Here is a 24,906-nt window from a genome sequence, read left to right as displayed (position 1 = left end):
CTAATTTTTAAGTGACAAATGATCAACGATACCTATTAAAGGTGGCACAAGGGATAAATTAGTAAGGTTGGAGTAGTTGTTGATTCTATTGATTGACGTACTTGAATTGAAGACTGAATAGTGAAGTGTTGAGGAAAAAAGTGATTTCTTGAAGGGTTTCCAAGTGAATCAATGATAGAGATGTTAACGGAGGCTAGTCAATGAATTAGTCATTGAACCAAATTTGTGATCTATATTTTCAAAGTGAGTTGTAGTTATCAAATCAATCTGCTATTACTTTCTAAGCATTGTATTAGTTTGAAATCCTCTAATCAAGGTTGACCTTATAGTCATTTGTAAATTCTTTAATCAAGGTGACATTTTAATGGAATTTTCTAAATCTCTTCAACAAGACCACTCCTAACTATTAGAGTAATTAGTTTTTTTCACTTATTAATTAAACCACTTTGATTTAATTAAATAAGTTGCCTATTACTCTAGTTTTCTTAAGCTATCTTATAGCTGCATATATTTAATATTTTCTTAATTATATTGTGCAACCTAGCTTTTTTAGGCTTTAGGTTACCCTTTTCAGGTTTCGATTTCCTTTTATAAGGATTGATCTCTTTGTATTTTTCATCATGAAGATTTGTTGAATAATATTTTCTTCGTTTGAGTTTTTCAGATCAAACCCTTGCCTCTTCTTGTCTTTTTCTTCTCCGTGACAAGTTTTCTGCATGCAAGTTTTCTTGGGCTTTGTGGATTTTTTATGCACTTTTTCTCAAATCCTACATGGTATCAAAGCTAGATCTTCTATAGCTTGTTTGGTGTTTCAAGAAAAAGGAAGAACAAGGGTTTGGTAGATTAGATCTTGTGTTTTTTCAAGTTTTTTTCTAAGAAAATGGGGGGTCACTAATTTTTGAAGTAGTTTGAGGCCAAACAGACATCATGGATGGATTAAGAAGGCATCAAAACCCCCATTTTGATATAAAATTTGTCCAATTTGGACAACATTGATCTCGGAGGCAAAATTTTTTTGCTTGATAGGGCCATACGACCCCTGGCATGCACTCCGAGGCAAAAATTTCAAGAAAATCGTGAAAAAAATAATTTTAAAATGTGATTTTAAAAGCACGATGATCAGTAAGCCATAACAAAGTTGCTATCAGTCACAGTTGCAGTCATCGCTGGCGGCCACCGCAAGTGGTTAACGCTGGCGATCTGCCAGCGGCTCGCAGCGGCTCTGCTAGCGGCCCCACCACTACTTTGCCTGAGGTGGCCCTTTGACCTCTTGCCACCCCAGCTGCTTCTCAGCTGGCAGTGTAGGGGTGGCTGCTTTTTATTATTATTATTATTATTTAAAAAAATAATTTTTCATGCATTCCGGAGGCCCTGTAGGTTTTTTTTTCGTAATTTGAGCATACGGATGTATTTTTTTGATCCAAAAAATGCATCGAAAAGTTGGTTTTGAGATGAAGATGATGGTATAAGTGTTTTTAGATTTTGATGTAGTTTGGTTGCCTATTTTGGTAGTCAAACCTGGATGTTCAGTTTTGCACTCTGGGAGGCATATCTCGAGCATCTGATCTTCATTTTTTGACTTCTTTATATTGCTAGAAAGCTCTTTCTGTGCTCTTTCTAGTGATGCTAGTTGTTTTTTGAATTCTATTATAGGCACATCCTATTTAGTCTTTTTCATTTTAGCATTCTGGTGGATATCCTGATTGTTTCAGGTCTAGGGATCGATTTTGTTGCTTCAGATGCTTTGTTTTGGGCTCTACCTTCTGTTGTATCAGCCTTATGCCTTTTTTGATCATTTTTGACATTCATTGTAAGCATCTTTATGCAACACACTAAGACAAAGTACCACTCTTGCGTTTCAAGATCCTTTTCATCGTTATGATTCGTTGTACTCACACTATTTTATAAAGTGCCATGGGGGGATAGTTGTTTGCCACTTATAGGCCCTCTTTCTCTTTTACCTCATGTAGTGTCGATGACATGTGCCTTTATTGGTGTCTGTACTTCACTCTCGATGTGTTTAGTTCCTATGTTGTAGGAGATTTTTTGGCCCACCTTTTCAGTTTCTTGTCACCTCACTTGCCTTAAGGGGGGGTTATATTTTTTTTCTATGCTTCCTTGGTTGATGGTTCGTTAGTGTGAGCTATGTATTTAGTACCTGATCCTACATACTAGGTGATTGTAGTGGTTGGCTACCTATGCATTTCAGTGAGATGGATCATCTACCATATAGACATGCTCAGTTTGTGCCTTCTATTTCCATGGTAGTTCTATAGATCAACATTTTCAATAGAGTTTTGTGGCTTCTTCTACTTCAGTGATTCTCTTCATGATCTCTCTTTGTTCCTTATTCTAGAACATTCCTTGCTATCTATTTTTGGAGTAGGGCTTTTCCCACATGGTTTTATCTATTTCTCCTCTTTATAGAGATTTTTTGTGATTGGGTACCTGATCAGGCCTTCTTGTTGGGACCCAATTTTCTACTTTCATAGCTGTGCTAGGTTAGTTTACCTCCTGAGCTTCACTTAAGGGGGGGTGTTAGAGTAATTATTTGTTCACACTTATTAATTAAATCACTTTGATTTAATTAATTAAGTTTCCTATTACTCTATTTTTCTTAAGCTATCTTTTAGGTGCATATAATTAATATTTTATTAATTATATTGTGCAACCTAGCTTTTTTAGGCTTTAGGTTACCCTTTTTGGGTTTCGATCTCCTTTTATAAGGATTGATCTCTTTGTATTTTTAATTATCATGAATTCATTGAATAATATTTTTCTTCTTCGTCTGAGTTATTTAGATCAAACCATTGCCTCTTCTTGTCTTTTTCTTCTCCGTGACAGGTTTTCTGCATGTAGGTTTTCTTGGGCTTCGTAGATTTGTTATGCGCTTTTGTTCAAATCCTACACTAACATGCTGATTAAATCCTTTAACAAGGTCACATTTAATAGTGTATTTTGTAGCCTTTACTAGGGTTGACTCCTAATAGAGTTCACTTTAGAAGAGTGAAAAATTGGTGACATGTTAGTGGTGGATTTCACAAAATTGGGTTTCCACATTAAATCTTGGTTTCATACTTGTGTGGATGTTATATAAGATGTTCTACTATTAATGTTTTAAATTGTACAAGTTTGCTATTTTTAGGATAATGGATTGCAAGTTTTATGTCGTTGAATATTTACTACAGAGTCCAAGCTACTTAATGTTTAGATGTAAAGTAGTTGAAGTGATTAAGAGTTAAATTGGTAAATCTAGACCTGAGGATGATTCATTCACCCTCCCCCGCCCCCCCATCATTTATTCTAAATCATTCTAACAACCACAAGAAGGAAAAGAAGAAAATGATCAATCATTAGTTGATCCACTAGATGATGCATTATTATTTTCTTAAAGGTTTATGCAAGATGATGATTTTAAAATGTTAGATGAGATTAAGCGATTCCTTTTTAAGGAAAGTAAATTGAAAGAGGGTCTTGGTCTAGATACAAAGATTAATGAGAAGAAGGAAAAGATCATGTTGGATTTGCAACAATTTGATCCTAAGAGTAATGTGATAATCATGGATCAAACAAGAGAGATAGTAAAGAAGAGTGGCATAATTTGATTCTAGGTTAGGATATGTGTAATCACCTAAAAATGGTCTTCTAAATAAAGTGCCCCTAGTACTAATTATCAATATAAATTCATAAATTCCTAAGAAAAAGGCACATCGATTTCTATCAATTAATCTGATCTTAGTATCAAATCAAACATAAAATCATAAATTTGCAATGATAATCATAAATCTATAATTTTATAAATATCAATATTAATTGGCATTTAAATCATCCTAAATAAATTTAATTAATTAAATGTCCTAGCGCATTAATTTTATTAAACTCATTTTCCAATTACACATGAAAAAGGATTTAAATTAAATTAAATCTCTAAAAATATCAATTATTGATCTAAATACTCATAAATTTATTAAATCCTATTAAATGAGATAAATATTCAATTATCTTTGTGAAAATTATAAAATTGACAAAAAATAATTCAAAATAGAGTTTTTAGAGTGAAAAGTTGAGTTCAAATCTAAAGATGAAATCAAAAAGATAAATAAAGGAGTCAACTATGCATAAATTAGAAAGGCGAGTTAAGCGGACCATTGCATCTTTGCACCAAAAAGAGAAGTTGTTGATTGAGCTATCTAGATTAAATGGATTAGTTAACCTTACTATCACCCCAAATCAAGAAAGTGAATTGCTCTTCCACCTCTTGATGTATCTAATAAACAGGAAGTGCATGGATGGATCTCAATTCAAAAACATCCTTTAGACCTATAAATCTAGAGCTACAAATCCTCATTTCTTATGTGCAATTGAAGAGGAAATTTATAATCTTAATTTTTCTCTAGTGATATTGTGCATCACTAGTATTGAGCATGATTGTTTCTATTTAGACCATTTAGATTATATGCATCATTATTCATTCATCTAGATTTATCAATCTATATTGTATCAAAATTCAAAAAAAGTATATTAATTGCATTCATACTAAATCATCCATTTCAATAGCATCTATAATCAATAAAAAGCTTTTAAAATATGAGAGCATCATACTCCTATTGAATAGAAGGTGATAGGTCACTTTATCATGGTTTTATAGATTTATTTGATTATTTAATTTTACCAACCATGAATCTAATGATTTATTAAGGTGTTGTGTTGTGGCTACATGTAACAAATTTTCAGACATAAAATGTAGTATTTTTTTTTATTTACTAAATCAAAAGGCAAGCTAGTCCTTTCTTTATGTTTGAGTTTAAATTCAATAATTTTGTTTGAGAATCAAGATTTGATCCTAAGAGAAAGACCCTTACTATTTAGTCCTTGGCTCATTAACATAGAAGCCTCACATAACTAGTTTTCATGGTAAAAGGAAGGGTGAAAATTTGATTTAAAATATCCAAAACACAAGTAACAAGAATGTGGAAAATGTATTGGCATACATGTGTCATTCTTGGACAAGGCCAAAACAATTGACTTGGAAATGAGATATGTTCAGCCCTATGATAATTAAATCAAAATTTGCATGGAATGGAGGGGAAAATAATGTTGAATGCTAGGTTGGAAGAAAATTTTGCAAAAGATATGAAAAGGCTACCAATGCTTAAATTCATGTTTCTCCAATAGTACTTGGTGCTACTATTGAAACTTTAGGTGATATTGTTCTTCTTCTTCAGGTGTTATTTCATTTCCTTATGTTTCTTATTTAAAATTGAATAGTATGTGGATAAGTTAGAGAAAATTGAAGAAGAAATAAATATTATGGGGGTTAAGGTATTGCTAGATGTTATGCAACATAGGATTAATATTTTGAAAAAAAAAGTATTGTGCATAATTCTCATGCTTCATTGCAAGTTGTTGAAAGAATATGTTAGGAATTTATTTCATTTTTAGGAACAGTTTTCACTTTTTAGTCTAGTATAAATTTACTTAAACATAAGTTAGTGACAATTCTAATTTATAGGGAGAACTTGCTAGACAAGATTTTTGAAACAAAAAATAAGGTAAATGTTGATACTTAAGTTTATTCTTTAAAGGGAAGGACTAGTTGATTAAGGGAAATCTTGAGTTATTTGTTTATTTATATAATGCATATGTACCTAGTAATTTTGATAAAGATAGAAAATTGAAACAAGTTGATAATTGGATGATTTAGTTTGATTTGATTCTAGATGACACTAAAACTATGTTCAACATGATAAATGACATTAATCGACCTATTTTTAATGAAGTATTAGAAAAACCTTTTAGAGTTGAGGTGGAATTTGTTAAATATATTTAAATGTGAGGGATATAACAAATGCTTTCTATAATTAGGTAGTTGGGTAGTTAGAGGTTGTTAAGATATTCAGTCGGCTATCTCATACAAATTTTTCTAGATAGGAGATGTAAATTCATAAAGAGAGATTTGTTTGAGTAGTCCAATTCCATCAATCTTATCTTTTATGATTGGTTATTGACATATGCTTGAGAATTTTATAGGGAGGATAGCTATTTCAATAGGCTACATTAGTAAAAGAAGTTTTAGCTAATTAATCTTTAGACAAAAGTGTCAGTTGTCATTTTGTCTATGCCTAATTTTTAGTGTTGCAATTTGAAGATTAATGTTGTTATTTCAATATTTTCTCTCATTACTAATCAATTACATGAAACAAAATGGTTTGGGACTTGCATGATGCTAACAAGGAGGATAAGAGTTAGAAAAAGCATATTAAGTTTACTATTATCATTGTGTATAACATTCTTTAAAGAAAAACCCTTATCTTGAATAAAAATTGTAGTGTCCCCCATGTTTGCATTTTGTAGCTTGCTATATTTTGATTTTGAGAGATACTAAATGACACTCACGTGGGATGACATTCGAGATGACTTGATGGTTAGATACTATATATTTTGATTGCCAGTATAATAGATGTTAGATTCTATGTTGTTCAATTTGATCATACATGATGATGTGTATTGATGTGACATGATACTTTATGATGATATCTGGTTATTTTTATTTGGACATATACTCTGTTTATGATTATATGATGAACTTATTAGATTCTAGATACTTGATTTGATGCTATGGTTAGTAACTTCATTCTTGTTTTTTGATGCTTATGGTACAATGAGTGATTTAAATGGATGGTTTTTATGTGATTAAATAAGTGATTATTTAATGTAATTTAATGCATTATCACTTTGGCTATATTATTATATGTTATTTCACTTGATCATGTTTTTTAGTGTACAATATTTATATCCTTGACAATGACATATGGAGTTAGTGATTCAATTGTATTTACCTAGCCAATGTCATCCCTGTATGGTCAACATATCTCGTTCAATTGATTAATTAAACCCTCTAGTGATTTAATAAATCCAGACTCTCTTGCATTATGTGATTAGACCCATAAGCATGTCTATGATTTTTAGAGGTTCACATTTATCATGAAAGTTATTAAGGAATTTAGTGATTTAATAGTTTAAGGGAATTTTGGGCTTTATCTTATTTTATTTAATTCCTAGTAGCTTTGTCATAGTTGAATTCCAATTACTTGGAATAACTTGTTTTTGTTTGGGTTTATTATGGGTTTAACTAGGTGGTCTAGTTAATTACTGTAATCCTTTTATTCACTTAAAAAGTGAATATATATCTAAAAAGGAATTTTATTCCTCACTTCTCACTTTTTGAAATAGAAAATTGAGAGAAAATTCCAAATCCTCTTCAAGAGGATATACTATTATGTTCGTTGTAGGAGCTACATGCATATGATCATCACGAGGTTGGTCTTGTTAGATCTAGCTTGGGGAGACCTTGGATTTCCATGACATTAGATAGTTTTTGTGGGGTTTTTATTTTACTTGTTCAAGTTCTCATATTTTCCCTTTTGGATGATAGGTAGGGCTCTCTTGTTTTATTGTTTTAGCTTTGTTTCTACTTCTATTTATGGTTGACAGCTCTACCTAATTGTTAGTAGTTGTTTTCTTCCCCTCTATTTATGGTTGACAGCTCTACCTAATTGGGTGGGTATGAGCTTTTCCCTATTTTTTAGGATAGGGGCTTTGGGGTTTTGCATCGTTATGATGGTCATTTTTACATACAGGGTTCAAACCCAATTTTTATTAGATTAGGTGTCTCATTTACCTAAGGGTAGAATAGGTTTTATTTTCATAAATTTTTGTTAGGTTTTTTGAGATTTTTGCCTCAAGTTGTGTGCCACCCTATTTTCTCAAGTTTTCTTGGCACGGTGTTGGTCGTGGATTTTGAGTATTTGTAGGATTTTAATTCGACCACTATTACATCTTTGTGTCTATATTGGGATACATATCACATCCATACTCGATCTATTTTTGACAGGGTAAACTTTAGGAAAGCTGCCTCCAAAAAAAGATATAAATTATTGGCAAATCTTTCATTATTTTTAAAAAATAAACTTATTTATGTTGTTGAATCTCTCAACTTTTTATTCTAAATATCATTAATATTGGCAATTATTTTTTAATCATAATTTTTTTGTATAAAATATTGATGAATCTCAATAATAATAAAAAGTTCATTAATCACCATGGAATATTACAAATCAAAATTGAACATTTTTTTTACCTCATAGAATATTATGAGGATCATTACATACACTTTAAATCGATAGTGAAAACTAAATATTGGTGATATATCCCTAAAATAACTAATAATTATGATAATTATGGGTCAGTTTAGTTTAATTTTTGTAATAATATATTATATTTAGTTGACTCAAGTCTAATCATGTAACAAATATTGTAGCGAATATTTGAGTTTAATAATGAATATTGTGGTGAATATTTGAGTTTAAATTTTTCAATAAAATAAATTATTGAGTTATTTTAAATATTCTAGAACTAAATTTTATAAAACTATGGTGATTTAGGTTGTACAAATCTTAAGTTATTAGCCAAATTACTAGCCAAAAGATTTTACAATTACCCAATTTTTGAATATTAGCCACTGAAAAATACCTTGATTTTTGATTGACTATTGTTATACTTGTGTCTTATGTTTCTCATCTAGCCCTTGTTATCCATGATCTTTGTGTTGTTGGTGTACCCACACATGAGCACATGCACATGCATTTGTCTGGTGCTTACAAGGTTTGGACTCCCGATTGTCATTGGTAGAGTTATGATTCATTGGGGTTGGGATGGGAAATTGTATTGTCTACATGCACTCATCATGTGATAAACATGGGTATGTAGGGTAAATGTGTGTAGGGGCTTCTCTCACTATCCTAGTTACCTTCCAACAAGATACCATGAAGAGATTTCTAAATAAGTGATAACTAAATATATTACTAGGTAATAAAACTAAGATTATTAAAATGTGAGCGCCTAGCTATTGATCTAAGGGTATGGGCTTGGAGATATATCTAAGGGTATGGACCTGGCAATATATCCAAAGTCATGTGTCTGTATGGTGTTTTTCGATGGCATGGTGTGTTGGCCTCCCAAGGGAGAGTTTTAGCACAATGTTTATCTTGGGCTCCATGATGCCAAGCAACCTACTCTCCACCAAAGTCCCTACATAGTAGACCCATAGAGTGTTTGAATAGGACATGTTGTATTGCATTGTCTCATTATCTTTGGTTCAGTCCTCTATACTATTTGGCATGAGAGTTAGCCTTGGATGATTGTCTTGTGTGTGTGTGTGTGTTTGAGACCAGATCACAATCTCCATCAGCATAACAAGAGTGGGCCTATGGGTTCTATGTTGTTGGGAGGTATAACTACCTTTATCACTACTGGGGACCAATGTATAGAGTTGGCCTTTCTCTTTTTTTAGTTCTAGAGTTGGATGCTCACTTGGTTCTCTATAGAGCTTGTGGAACATGTTTCCATGTGATTTATGTTATTTTAGTTCATAGAGATAGTTGATTTATGCTCATGTATGTTATTGCAATGTTACTTTTTTGCATGGTCACTAAATGCTCTAGATTGGGTGATTAGATGTTTGATTAATCCCTTTCAGTATGCTTAGTTGTTTTACATTCATTTGAGTGTTTCAGCCATGATTATTGTGGGTCTAGTACTTCCTGGTGTGGAGGTTTTAACTCTTTTTCCATTCTAATTATTCTTCAAGTTGTTTCTTTGCAATTTTTGCTAACATAAGTTCAACATTGAGTGATATCAAAAAAGTATCGCATGTCTTAAGGAGAAATAACATGTGATACTGGAAAATATTGTATGAAAATGATAAGTTCTATCATGTGACACTAATAAAATATTGCACGGTAGTAGTAAAGTGTATCATGCACTCCCTAAAAGTGTCACCTAATATTTATATGAAGTATCATATGATAGTAGAAAAGTATTGCCTAATACTACTATGAAATGTCATACAATACTAGAAAAGTATTGCCTGATATCTTTGCAAAAATGTATTTGGGAAAACATCAGGTATCTCTAGACTTGTTGGTCAAGAGTCAAAGGGTGTTTAGGGTACCCTCTTGTGATGCGCCTATAGAAGTTGATGAAAGCCAACTTCGCAACTTGCCAAGATCACCTATATTCGAATAACTTGTTGAAGGGAAACTAAAGAACGAAGGGTGGAGCTTGGAGAAACTAAACAGACTCAGAGAGAAAATATTGCAACAATGAAAATGTATTGTTGTACAATATGATATGCAAAAGATATATGAAATTACAATAGGAGATCCTATTTATAAATGCTTCTAGGAAGCTTGTAGAACAAGCTAGAAAGCTCTAGGAGATAAGTATGACAACTAAGCATACATCCACAAAAGGTGGAATATCCTCAATCAAGTTGAGAAGATAAGTATGAGTTTAAATAGGAACAAACTCTCATGTTGTCAACAACTCCTAAAAAAAACTAATAAATAAATGCATTAACCTAAGTAAACTTAAGTAAATGTGTAAATAATAATTATTTACTCCAACACTCCCCCTTAAGTGCAACTTAGGGGAATGCACTTAAGCTTACAAAAGCTAAGGTGAAATGCAGAATGGGTCTTGGCAACAAGGCCATGTTAGGTACCGATGTACAATGCAAAGAAATGAAACCTCTAAAAACAAGGAAAGAGAGAAAACTACATGGGAAAAACCTTCTCCCGAAAAGAGATAATTGAAAACCTAGTGAAGGACTGAAGAAGCCTCCAACTAGAGGAATGCCCTAGAAAATAGGAACAAATAGAAGATTATGAAGAGCATCACTGAAGCATGAAGAAGCCACAAATTTTTCAGAAAGAAACTACTGATTTGAAGATCCTCCATAGAAAATAGAAGGCACAAATTGAGAGTGTCTATATGGTAGATGATCCATCTCACCAAAATGCATAGGCAGCTAGCCAGTACAATCACCTAGTATATATGATCAAATACTAAATACATAGCTCACACTATCAAACCATCAAACCAAGGACACATTGGAAACAATAGAATAAACACACCCCCCCCCCGCCCCCCCCTTCTTAATGCAAATGGGGTGATATGACAGGAAACTAAGAAAGTGGGCCAAAAAACCTCTGCTAAAAGAATAAAGAACAATGAGAGAGGAAGAGCTACAAATACCTATAAAGGCACGTGTCATTGACACATCATGGGGCTAATGTCATGGAAGGGACACTTTCTTGACAAAGGAAGAGGGCACAAAAATTACAAAAACTAACCCCCCATGGTACTTTTTAACATAGTGCGAGTATAACTGTCTCAAAACAACATTTATGAACCCAAAATGTAAGATTGGCACTTTGTCTTAGTGCATTTGCATAAAGATTCCTAAAAATTATATCAACAATGATTAGAAAGTCAAAAAAGATGATACAATAGATAGTACAACTCAAAAAAAAATCCCATGCCATGAAAATGATCCTCAAACCTAAAACACCCAAGATAAAATATGATAGAAAGAGCATGAGGCAGAATCTAAAGGATATTATAGAATTTCTAAAAAGTAGACAAAACTAGCTTTCCAAAAATATAGCATTATCAAAAACCAAAGATGGGATGCACAAGATATGATTGTAAGAGTGAAAAATAGAACATTTGACTTTGACTGCAAAAAATAGGTAAAAAAAATTGCATCAAAACTAGAAAATACCTACACGAATGTCTCTGTGTTAGAACCAACTTTCTGGCGCTTCTTTCAGATCAAAAAAATACCTCTGTATGTTCAAGAGATGGCCAAAAAACTATGAGTAGGTCAAAAAAGGACCTGGAGTGCTGGTAGGAAGTGTAATCACCTAAAAATGGTCATCTAGACTATTAGCCCCCTTCTCAGCATTTTAGCTAAATTAATTTAATCACTTACCTAAGCCAAATTGCTAATAATCAATTTATTTGATTATAACCTATAGTTTGACTATGATATCCTAAGTTCATTATTTGATTAAAAGAACATGTCCCCTTTTAATTAAATAAAAGACCCCATTCTTCTAACCCACTTAAAGTGCACACATAAAGTCCTTTTTCTATTTTGCAATTAAAAGAAAAGGCTTTGTGACTTTTGTCTTATATGACAAGTCAACTTATATTCTATTGGTTGATTTGTGTGTGCACATGGATCACTCCTATTTTTGAATTCAACCGTTGATCATCCACCATCTTCATCTTGATCTCCACCGTCCATACATCTTTAAAAGGGAGAGAGCTTTCCCCCTCAATCAATCATCTTTTGAATATTGTTATGCTGTAGGTTTTCTAACAGGTTTTCTTTGGAGCTTTGTGGAGAACTTCTCTTCCTTGTCTACATTCTCTCATCCATGGCATTTTAGCTTAGATTCATGTTGCATGTTAGTTTAGCTTCTATTTTGCAATAATCTCTCACATAGCTTAATATTTGGTATTGTAACACTCTCATACATGTTTTAGCATGGCTGCATTTTGCATTATCATCCTAGTTTAATTTTCATTTGCATTGCATTCTTGAGGAACTCCTTGGGACATTTGCATTCTTGCATCTTGTCTTTGGAACCTCCCATTGCATGGTTTACTAGCAAGAAGAGTATCTCTAAGGCTCATCTGAGAGCCCTTGAACTTGAAATACACTCTCTTGCACTCCATGGATAGGGAGCTCTAAGCCGGCATTCAAACATTCCAACTCATGGAATCGTTTGGATAGAAGGGTTTAGAGTGGGACACTTTTGAGTGTACATTTTTGGCGCCCACCGTGGGGCTTGAATCAAATTTTCAGCTCCATTTGCTTTCATTTCTTATCTCTAGTTTTTTACAGCAGCATATTGGGTCTAATCAAATGCTTTTGTAGAATTATCACTTTGGTTTTAAGGCCAAGCCATAAGTAAATTGGTTTGAAGGCCAAAAACTTAGTTGGTTTAAAGATTTGATCATATCTTTTAAACCTCTTGGAGTTTGGTTCTAAAATTTTTTTTTCAAGTTGGATATATGTTCAAAATGTCTCAGTCCGATTTGCAAAGAATTTTTGACGTGATTTTCGGGAGTTATGAGTTTTTCTTTGTTTTTCATAAAAAGTCATTTCTGATCGCAAATCAGCGATTTTTTTTTAAAAACTTACATTTTCAGAAATTTTTTTCAATTCTAATTGGGGTTCTTTCTTTGTGTTTTGAATTTTTAGATCGTATTAAGGATAAAAAACTTGATTTGATAAATTTGGCCTATTTTGAAAAAATCAATCTCTAGGAAGCAAATGAAGAGATTTTTTAAAATTTCTTTCATTTTTGGAAAGCTCTCTGATTTTTGACAAGGGTCTCTTCTTTTCATTTTTATTTTTGGATACAAAATCATAGCAAACAAGTCCAATCTTGTTGACTAGGTCAAAACCAAAGAGTAAAAATGAAAGCATTTGTGATTAACTTGCACTTTCTTTGCATGTTCTTGGTTGGAAGATAAATTAGATTTTTGAAGCAACTCACCACTTTATATTGCAGATTTTTATGTTATTTCACATTAACTTTTGTTGCTAATAAGTTGTGATTTCAGATTGCCATCCTTGTGAAAAAAATTGAAATATTGCATAAAAAGAACGCATGTCAAAGCTTCAAATGCACAAGGGCTACTAACGATTGTTTGCAGGGCTGCCCAAAGCATAAAAATCCAAAATTTCTTGCTTTTTTGTTTTCATGTGTGGCATTGAATAATTTTTCATTTTTCATAGGCACATAAAACTTGTGATTGGAGTCTTTTGGTAATAGGAGAGTATGCTCTTCACCCTTGTGGTGAATTAGAAATCTTGACTTGCCATTTGGTTTCAAAAGCAAGGGGTAACTGAATCTTCTTGGCGTGTTTGGGAGAAAACAATTGGAATAGGAGAGTATGCTCTTCACCCTTGTGGTGAATCAAAAATCTTGACTTTCAAAAGTTGATCCACTCTTTGTGTAGTTAGAATCCTATAGAGGGCCTGCTCTCAGACAACCTGAGAGGAACAACCCAAGTGGGGACAAGCAGATTACCCAGCTCTTCCAATCCACTATAAAATCAAGGCTACCAAGGACACAAAACTTTGGTAGACATAGTGTTTGTCTTCGCCTAGTGTGATTTCTTATGGGATTTTGACCATAGGGAGATCACTAGGCAAGAATGCTTAAGGTACTCTTGTGGTCGCGAGATCGGTTACTCATCGCAAGGTGAGGTGTCCCGTAATTGGGAGCAAGAGGAACACTATGAACAGAAGCCCTATCTAAATATCCTAAGTTAGTAACTACCTTTTTTTAGCCGCTCAACTTCTTGGTGCAAGGATTGATCCTAGTGGACTACCCGGATCACCCCAAGATTTACACTCACCATATGTGTTCCCTTGGTTGTGCTTATGGCACTTCCATGACAAAGCCAATATCTCTTGTGGGCAACCACTTGGTGTGAGGCGAAGGAGCATCAAGCATGGGCCAAGTTGTTGAGTAATGAACCATGACTTCTAGGTAGATATTGCTTGATGTGTTCTCGAATGTGGTATACTTGTGAAAATCTTTTGAACATACACATGACGATAATTCTAAAAAATTCTTTTGAGACGTCACATATGCTTGTATCATGCAAGTTTGTTTTGTCCCTGGCTTGATTGTTTGAAGACTACTCCATGTGTCACTATCTTGCTTGGAAAGAAATTGCTTTTGAACATCAAACTTGCTATACTATCAACTATTGTCAAACTTTATCAACCAAGTCAAAACATCAAATGCAAACATTTTCTTGTGTTGCTTGCTAAGAGGAGTCTCATTATTTGACTTTTCTTTTATATGTCTCTAGTGCTTGAACATGCTTAAAGTGAATCTTTGGTCTTAGTGCTCATGGTCTTCCTATCTTCATGGTCTATGTTTGCTTGCTAGTTATCCTTTTGCTAAAATGGTTACCTTGATTTCTTGACTACACTCTTGGGTTGGAGAGTTGTTCACTTGTCACCCCGCTTGCTCTATCTATTTGGCTATTTGGGCATCTTGCCTAGCTATTGACTTGAGTCATTCATGTCGTAAATTTCTTGGACATATTGTTTGACAAGTCACTTTAATCTCTCTCTACTATCTTGGCAAGTAAACACTCTACCTCCTATAGTTTCAACATCAAGTTATCTTCTAGGCTCTTTTATGCTTGGCTTTGCATCTACCACTATGGAATTCAAAGCTTGTGCTACCAAACCTCAACCGAATATAGATGATCATGATATCCTCCATGTCACTAAAGAGTTTCAAGATCTATATGTGCAATACAAAGAACTAGAAGAGACAAATGATCTTTCTTACCTTCATTTCTCTAAGCGCATGACAAAAATGAAGTCTAAACTTGAGAAAAGGTTACAGGAGAAGATTGCATCATTACATGAATCTTCCTTAAGGTCTTTACATGCATGTGAGTCACCTTCTTTGAGGTCATCCTCTTCTTCTAGGTCTACATGCTCTACTTCAAGACATCAAATGTCTTCATCTTCTAGATCTAAAGACCTCTTTAGAGGACAAGCAAGTGATACCTACTTTGAGCCTATGCCAAAATTTCATGATGGACCTATCTTTGATGAAGATAATGATGAAGACATGAATGCATGCTATTCACTTGAGAAACAACAAGAAGATCCTAGACATATTTTTGATAGAACTTTTGCTTCCTTGGAAGATTCTTATGATGACACTTTGCAAAAACTTCTTGGTAATAAGATCATCATGTTACCTAAGTCTAGCTCATATGGAAACCCATTCTTGGATATCTATTGTGCTTATCATCAACATAATGAGCATAGTACTTCAGATTGCATTGAGCTAAAACATAAAATCCAAGATCTTATTGATAATGGAATTATTGATACCTCTAATGATTCATGCAATGAGGATACTTTTCTTGAGCAAGATTACATTAATGAACCTATGTCTAGTAGCGGCTCTATTACATCTTCCACTTCTTCCAAAACTCGTGCATCTCCCAACACTTCAAATCTTTCCAACATGCCTCCATTAAATAAAGAACCTAATGCTTTCCACATTGACTATGTGTATCCTCAAGGGCTATCTCTAAAAGAAACTCAAGCTAACCTTCATTTGGCTGCAAACCTTTTCCATGCTACCAATCCTAAACATCCTCAACCTTCATGCACTACTCCATTCACTCTTCATTCTCCATTGTCCTTAGAAGTGGCTCCATGTCAAGAGGACTCTCAAAAAGAAAAAGCTATAAATGTCAAGAAAGATCAAGATCAAGCACCCTTTCATCTCTTTCAAGATTTTTCCCCTCCATATCCTATATCTTGTCCACCTCCTAAGTATGATGAAGATACCACTTCCACTATCTCCCTTGAGCTTACTGAAAATTATGAGAAAATTTCTCTTCCTATGCCATCCAAAGCTACTTGTCAAGATCAAAGTGTCCCCTCGTGTTCTACTTCTCCATATCCACTTCAAAATTGTGCTCAAGATTCAAGTGCTTCTATTAAAAATGTTGTTCCTATCAAAGGTACTCATGAGTCTATTGATGGCTTTGACCATTTTTCTCACTCTAAAGATGTTGATATCCCTTCCCACTATCCCTTTGCATCTTCTAAATCTATCCTTGGTCCTTATCCATCTAAGCTAAAGCATTCAAACCTTCCATCCATATTGGGGCCTTATGTTCCTCCATCTCCTACATTCACTCCTAGCTCATCCCCTAGCTCTCCTATATTACCTCGAGATCAACAAAGACACTCATCCTTGATGACTTTTCACCCATCTATACATCTAAACCAGTCATATCATCCTTATTCATCCACAAATCCCAAGTCCTTTGGAAGTGAGAATAAACATAAGAATCCATTGAAAAATGAAGATCACTATGTCCCATCTAATCGACATGTGAATGCTAAGAAGGAAAATGCACAAAAGAGACCACAAAGGTCCACTATTAAAAAAGCTAAATCAAAGAAAATATGGGTTCCTAAACCCATTATTGAAGAAATGTGTTTTGAAGTATCCAAAGGAAAATCTAAAGCTATATGGATTCATAAGTCTCTTTTAAAAGACTTGAATATTGAAAATACTTCAAAGTTGACATTCAAGCTTCCAAAGGCTTCCATTCCATCTTCTTCCAAAAATCTTCCTAAAAATATTCCAAAGCCTTCCACTCCACTTTTTTTCAAATCTTTTCTGCCTTCTCATAGATCTAAATCTCAAGCTATTTCATCCATGATTCCTCCATCATTCCAATACCCTTCAAAATGTGTGTCAATGTTGATCTTGTACAATATTTCAACTACCCTCATGAAATCCTCTAAAGCTTACACTAACTTTCTATACATGAACTCTTATCCTCCATATACTCTTCCTACTACCATTTCTCTTTCATCACTCTATCAACATCTTTAAGCATACCTTTCTATGGTCTTGTCTTATCATGGCTTATCTTTCCTATAAGAGCACTATCTAAATTGACAAAGCTTGAGTTGTTTCTAAAAAATCAAAAAAGAAAAAGAAAAAATGAAAATGTTCCTTGGTGAAAACTACTTCTTGTGGCACCCTGGTAGCAAAAGTAAAGAGAAATAAATTTATCCTATGGTGAAAACTACTTCTTGTGGCACCTTGGATAAGTACCGTGATGAAAACTTGGCAAACAAGCATCATGCGTAATTCTTCCATCATCCATCTATACCCTCTTCTCTCTTTGATCTTGACAATGTTGAGCTATCTTTGCATATTGGCTATCTTACCCATGAGATTTTCTATTGTGCTCTCCCATTCACTCATAGCCTCCATCTTGAGCTTTATTTTTATTGCTCTATCCCATTGCTATCTTATCTAGTTGACCCCTTGGTCTTGATCATAATAAATGAAACATGGTTCTCATAGGTCTCTTGACATGGCTACTCTTTTGGACTACACACTTTCATGTTATCTTACTCATTAGCTTCCATCGCTTATCTTATATGCTATCACACTTGTTGGCTTCACCACTTATCCTACATGCTATCTTTCTCATTACTTCCATTGCTTATCCAAAATATGCTTCATATGACTATTTCACCTCTTTCCCTAGCTTGGGTACTCTTGAGGAGTCAGTCCTTGAGGATCACTTTCACTTGCTTCATACTCTTTTTTCATCCATCTTTGCTTATCCACTGGCTTGTTTCTCCATCATGTCCTATACCTTGCTAGACATTGGGAGAAAATGATGTGATCTCGCTTGAGAACTAGTGATCTCCAAATTATTCTAAAAAATCCAAAAAATCATATATGATGCTGAAAAAAATCCTAAAAATTAGAAAATGTCCTGAAAAAAAGATCATCTTAGTGAAAACCCAGCAATAGGCACTTTGATGTATCACCAAAAAAATATTCAAAAATTGAAAAAATACAAAAAAATTGAAAAAAGTCCTAAAAAATCTGTCAAGTGGTGAAACTCTGGAAACAGGTGCTACTTGGGACCCTTGCACCTTTGTCTATCAATCTCAATCATCCACTTTACTACACATTTCCTAGCTTGGAATTGTTTCTTGTCCTCATCTTGGGGGCACAACTGCTTAGCCTATTGAGGTATTCTTGTGCATTAGGGTTTCTTGGACAACTCACAAAATGGTGTTTCTCAACACTTCTCCCACTTTGACATCAAGTGTTTTTCAACACTTTTCAGATAGTTTACCTACGGTCTCCGATGTCGCAATATTTCTCACAATCAGAATCAAGTCTTGAAGAAATGGCCAAGTGACTTACACACGCACTTTAACACTTAAACGACTGAGCTATGCTGATATTTATCTACTTTGTGTGTTGTCTATGATGATTTCTTTGCCATGTGTTCCCTCCCTAATAGTCTTTCGAGGATGTCATTGACTAGAAGACTGGGGGCATGGGGCATGTCTTCTTGATTTTTGCTTGTGGGTATACTTTGTTTGTCTATAGTGTTGTAAGCATTTATGTTGGTTCTATTCAACACGTTGACTTACAAATGTATCATCCTTGACTGTTTCGCAAGACCGCACTCAGGGTTTATCCTGGCGCTTATGCCTTGATACAAGTGTAATCTTGCTAAATTAAACTTAGGGAATCTAATCGTGTAGTTATCTTGACTTACATGTCTCTGATGCTTAGATTGGATTTTCACATACCTATCTAATATCGATCATATTCATATCCTCAAGTTATACTAGTGATGGTTGTATGATCTCATGATGTCCCTAATAAATGCTCAATGATGAAATTAAGAGTCTAAATGTTATGATCTTCTTGCTGGTAAACCACTTTGCATATTAGCTTGCATTTTAGGTTCATTTTCTAGCTTAAGTCTTGCATTCTTGCATATGGGGAGAGCTCTCTTTCTTCATCTTTTTATGGACATATCAGTTAACTCCTTTCATATATTTCTTTACTTTCCTCTTGTTCATGTCTTTTCACCTTCTTAATCTTTCGCTTCATCTCTTTTCTATCTTGTCATCACATTATATAAAGTTTTGACCTCTTAAATAATTTTGACGTCCTAGATTCATTTTCTGGATCGAAATCCAAATTTGAGTTCATCTTGATGGTCAAAATTGTCTTTTAAAAATTCTACTTTCTTCTGAGAAGTTAGCTGACCTTTTGAGGTCTAATATTTGAATCATCACTGGGGCATCTTCATTTCTTCATGTCTTCATCATTTCTATGCTTCATATCTACTTCTATTCAGCTTTTCACATCTAAATCATCTTTCTACTCGATTTGACCTAATTTTTATGCTATATCCTTCAAGGTCAACTCTAGTCAAACTGGGGCATTTTATCAATTTTTTTATAGTCATTCTTGGGTTCTAATCATCTATCTGTCATCTTGGACATTGCTATATTCTATTTTTCTCATTTCTAGCCAATTTTTGCATCCCCTTACCTCATTTCAATTTCGATCCCGAGGGGGCAGAAATACTCTATCACTGCTTAGGAGCATTTGTTTGATCTTCTCACTTGCTCTCACTCTATCTTCTTTTCTAAGTGTTAGTATTCTTCTTGAATTCTAACATCATCTCTTCCTAGTGTTCAGTACTACTGCTATTAGGTTGTGCATTCAGGACTTGCTATCTATTTCTGCATTTCACTCTTCGAAATTAGACATCTATATCTATCATCGCCTACTTGGCTTCGATTTTCTTTGACATAATGTGTTCCCAGATCAATCACACATTAGTCAAAGAGGGGCAAACTCCAAGCGGTTTAAAAGATATGATCAAATCTTTAAACCAACTAAGTTTTTGGCCTTCAAACCAATTTACTTATGGCTTGGCCTTAAAACCAAAGTGATAATTCTACAAAAGTATTTGATTAGACCCAATATGCTGCTGTAAAAAACCAGAGATAAGAAATGAAAGCAAATGGAGCTGAAAATTTGATTCAAGCCCCACGGTGGGCGCCAAAAATGTACACTCGAAAGTGTCCCACTCTAAACCCTTCTATCCAAACGATTCCATGAGTTGGAATGTTTGAATGCCAGCTTAGAGCTCCCTATCCATGGAGTGCAAGAGAGTGTATTTCAAGTTCAAGGGCTCTCAGATGAGCCTTAGAGATACTCTTCTTGCTAGTAAACCATGCAATGGGAGGTTCCAAAGACAAGATGCAAGAATGTAAATGTCCCAAGGAGTTCCTCAAGAATGCAATGCAAATGAAAATTAAACTAGGATGATAATGCAAAATGCAACCATGCTAAAACATGTATGAGAGTGTTACAATACCAAATATTAAGCTATGTGAGAGATTATTGCAAAATAGAAGCTAAACTAACATGCAACATGAATCTAAGCTAAAATGCCATGGATGAGAGAATGTAGACAAGGAAGAGAAGTTCTCCACAAAGCTCCAAAGAAAACCTGTTAGAAAACCTGCAGCATAACAATATTCAAAAGATGATTGATTGAGGGGGAAAGCTCTCTCCCTTTTAAAGATGTATGGACGGTGGAGATCAAGATGAAGATGGTGGATGATCAACGGTTGAATTCAAAAATAGGAGTGATCCATGTGCACACACAAATCAACCAATAGAATATAAGTTGACTTGTCATATAAGACAAAAGTCACAAAGCCTTTTCTTTTAATTGCAAAATAGAAAAAATTTCAGAACCAAACTATCAAATAATGAACTTAGGATAGCATAGTCAAACTATAGGTTATAATCAAATAAATTGATTATTAGCAATTTGGCTTAGGTAAGTCATTAAATTAATTTAGCCAAAATGTTGAAAAGGGGGCTAATAGTCTAGATGACCATTTTTAGGTGATTACAGGAAGGTGCTATGCAATGTTGACATCATGTTGATGTCAGCATTTCATGCCATTAAATTTGATAGCTTGACAACCATCATACAAGAAAAGACTGCTACATGGCAATATGGTTGACTGTGAGCTAATATGGCATGGGCCACATGGCACTCACTGTAAGGTTCCAAGTGTCTTGAAAATTCCAACTGTATAGGGCAGGTATAGGTGGTAGTTCCTGGCCAGTAGTGGTAGTAGTGGTGGCTTTAGGGTGGTGGAATCCAATGGCAGTGGCCACAGGGGCGGCTGTTGCTAGCGGTGGTGGTTAGTTGGTGGCTTGACAGTGGTGGTTGGGCCCTGGTGTCACTATGGTGGTGGGACCACTATGGCATTACCTGTGTTGAGCATAGGTGGCATGGCGGTGGTCCCACAATGGCTACTAGGTAGAGTGACCGATGCAACCACTTTTTTATTTTTTAAAATTATTTTTTCAAAAACTCATCCGTATAGATCTGTACAACCTCTTCAACAATTTTTTTTGCCTCCCAAATCAACTATGTCCAAAATGGACAAATTTTGTATGGATCTTAATTATAACAGACCTTTTGAACTTAATGGAAATGTGAATTTAGGCCCAAAGTGCTCCAAAAAAATGTTCTTCCCTTGGATTAAAGAAAAAATCATAAAGAAACTAGGGTTTGTGTCTTTGAATTGTGGCTTCAAAAATTCTTCAGCTTGGAAGTAGTAGGGAGACTCTGATACCATGTAGAAGTTGATGAAAGACAACTTCACAACTCACCAAGATAACCTACATGCAAATAACCTATTGAAGGGAAACCAAAGAAAGAATGGTGGAGCTTGGAGAAACTAAATAGACTGAGAGATAAAATATTGCAACAACGAAAATGTATTATTGTATAATATGATATGAAAAAGATATATGAAATTAAAATAGGAGAGCCTCTTTATAAAGGCCTCTAGGAAGCTTGTAGAATAAGCTAGAAAGCTCTAGGAGATAAGTATGACAACTAAGCATACATCCACAAAAGGTGGAATATCCTCGATCAGAGTGACAAGATAAGTATGACTTTAAATAGGAACAAACTCCCATGTTGTCAACAACTCCTAAACTACAACTAATAAATAAATGCATTAACATATGTAAATTTAAGTAAAAGCATAAATAATGATTATTTACTCTAAGAACACCCCTTCTTAGGTCTCAAGAGGTCATAGATCTTTGGTTTCTTATTTGCATAAACTTTCATAGTTGGTTTTGGATGTGTTAGTAGTGATGGTTGGAGATTCATTGGTTACCTGGATCGGTTGGTTAAGTATTCCATTGTGATCTTATGATCAATTACATGTTGATATTTTTTAATTCCATGCTTGTTCAAAAAAAAATTATGTTGGCTTTTATTTATCCTTTTTCCAAGGATCCCCAGGCGGGGCATTACATTTGGTATTAGAGCCCATGTTGCAACATTGGAATCTCTGTGTTATGCTCCCACTATGATATTGTTTTGATTATGTATAATGGTATCTTATCTTAGCTTGTGCTTGTGATACTTATGTTTTTGTGTATGACTCTAATCCTTATCTTGTTGATCCTTTAGTGATGCCTCCTATACATAGGCCTAGTGGTTGGGGTAACATCCAACGAAATGACAATGAAGAAGAGCACCATGAGGAAGAACATGATGAAGTTGGGGGAGTATAAAATGATAGTAATCAGGGTGATGTTAGGGAACTATTACCTTTATTACAAGAGATTATAGCTTAGACAAGACCTTGAATTACGGAAAAATAACATGACCATGGCCAAGAAGAGAGATCTCACCATGGAGATTCCCATATGTCAAATCATAGGGAGGAAGAAGAGTTTGAGCATGAACATTCTCGTACACCACATGGTGATAGAGGGAACCATTGAAGAGGTTGAGACCATGATTTTCAGGATTCCATTCGCATGGACATGATAAAATCCCTTCAACAATCTAAACTGCCATACTTTGATGGCAATAGAGGTGGCCTCAAGGCTAAAACTTGGTTACTTGATATGGAACATTGCTTTTCCATGTACCCAAATACAAGAAACTTGAGAGTTCATTGTGTTATCATGTAGCTCAGAGACCACACACCTATTTGGTGTAACATTGAGGGGTAGAAGCTCCATATTAGTCTAGAAGATCTCACCTAGGAGATCTTTGAGGAGAGATTCAAAAAGAGTTTCCTATCCCCTTAGTTCAGGGAGGCTTGGGCTGATGGATTCTATGAATTTAAACAAGGAAACATGCTAGTGGACCAATATGAGATGAGATTCTTTGAGCTCAGGTAGTACTCATGCTATAACCATGATGAAATACTCCTTACTTAATATTTTGTCTCAGGTCTTAAGGACTCCATCATTGGAGATGTTCGCATACATCAACCTGGGACACTTGCCTTTGCTTTTGAGAAGGAAAGGATTATGAAAAGAAATGTAGTGAAGGGGTTTAGTGGAAAATTAGGTTCTTAGAGCTATAGTGCATGACCTTCAGGGAAGGAGGTATAGTCTCCTCATTCATAGTTCTTAGGAAGGGTCAAATCCAATCAACACCCTTAAAGGGTGGTCGTGATTTCTAGAGGTGACAAAACTATCAGTATTGGTCTAAGGGTGGCTAGAGTACAGATTTCATAGGAGAAAAGGGGCATGACCATAGAGGTTAACATTCCTAGTATAATCATACATCTTAGAGTAGTTAGTAGAGCTCTAGCAAGGGAAGTACACCTTATTCGAGTGCTTCTAAGGGTGGTTATGGATAGGGCTCCGTTATTAGAGGAGTGTGTTTTGCATGTGGTTAGCTTAGCCATAAAGTAGTGAAATGTCCTTTAAAGACATCTTTAGGGCCTAATAGAGGAGCAACCATGTCAAAGCCTACCATGGGGTATGTAGGTAGAGTTCATAAGGTTTTTGTGGTGGTTGATAATCGTCAAGCTAAGCACCATGGTACTGTAGTCAAGGCTATAGGTATGTTGAATGGTATTTCTTCTATAGTATTAATTGATTTAGGTGCTTTAGATTCTTTTATTTCACCATCCCTTGTTTAGTGATGTGGGCTAGTGGCTACATGATAGGTTGATAAGTGGCAGGTTAAGTTAGCTACAACTGCCAAGGTGACTGTGAATTCTATAGTTAGGGGTTGTCTGTTGGACTTGAGCACCTTCATCACCATAGTGGATCTTTGTATCCTAACCTTAAGATCTTATGATATCATTTTTGGTATGGATTGGTTAGCTTCCCATTAGGAAAATATAGATTTTTGACATAAATTAGTACAGTGTGTTGATGACATAGGTGGGTAGACAGAGCTTGTAGGGGTCTAGAGGCCAATCTCACTTTGGATGATCTTAGCTAAGCAGTTGAGGTAGAGTGTGCAACATGGATGTTAGATGTTTGTAGTCTCTATTAGTGACCTTGAAGAGGCTAGGAGCCATGAGGTGATTCTAGATGATCACCCACTCCTTCATGAGTATGCAGACATATTCCCTGATGAGATAGTAGGGATGCCATTGGAACGTGATATTGACTTTCATATAGATCTCATTCTTGGAGTGGAGCCTATTTAATGAGTTCCTTAGATTATGACTACTCAAGAATTGAGTGAGATTAGATTGCAGTTGGAGGATTTGTTGGCCAAAGGCCATATTTGTCCTATTGTATCCCCATGGGGTGCACCAGTCATCTTTGTGAAGAAGAA

The sequence above is a fragment of the Cupressus sempervirens genome, chromosome 6 (assembly GCF_028749045.1).
Source record: "Cupressus sempervirens isolate cs-2001-9-10 chromosome 6, ASM2874904v1, whole genome shotgun sequence".
NCBI classification, from domain to species: domain Eukaryota; kingdom Viridiplantae; phylum Streptophyta; class Pinopsida; order Cupressales; family Cupressaceae; genus Cupressus; species Cupressus sempervirens.
This window is presented reverse-complemented; position numbering follows the sequence as displayed.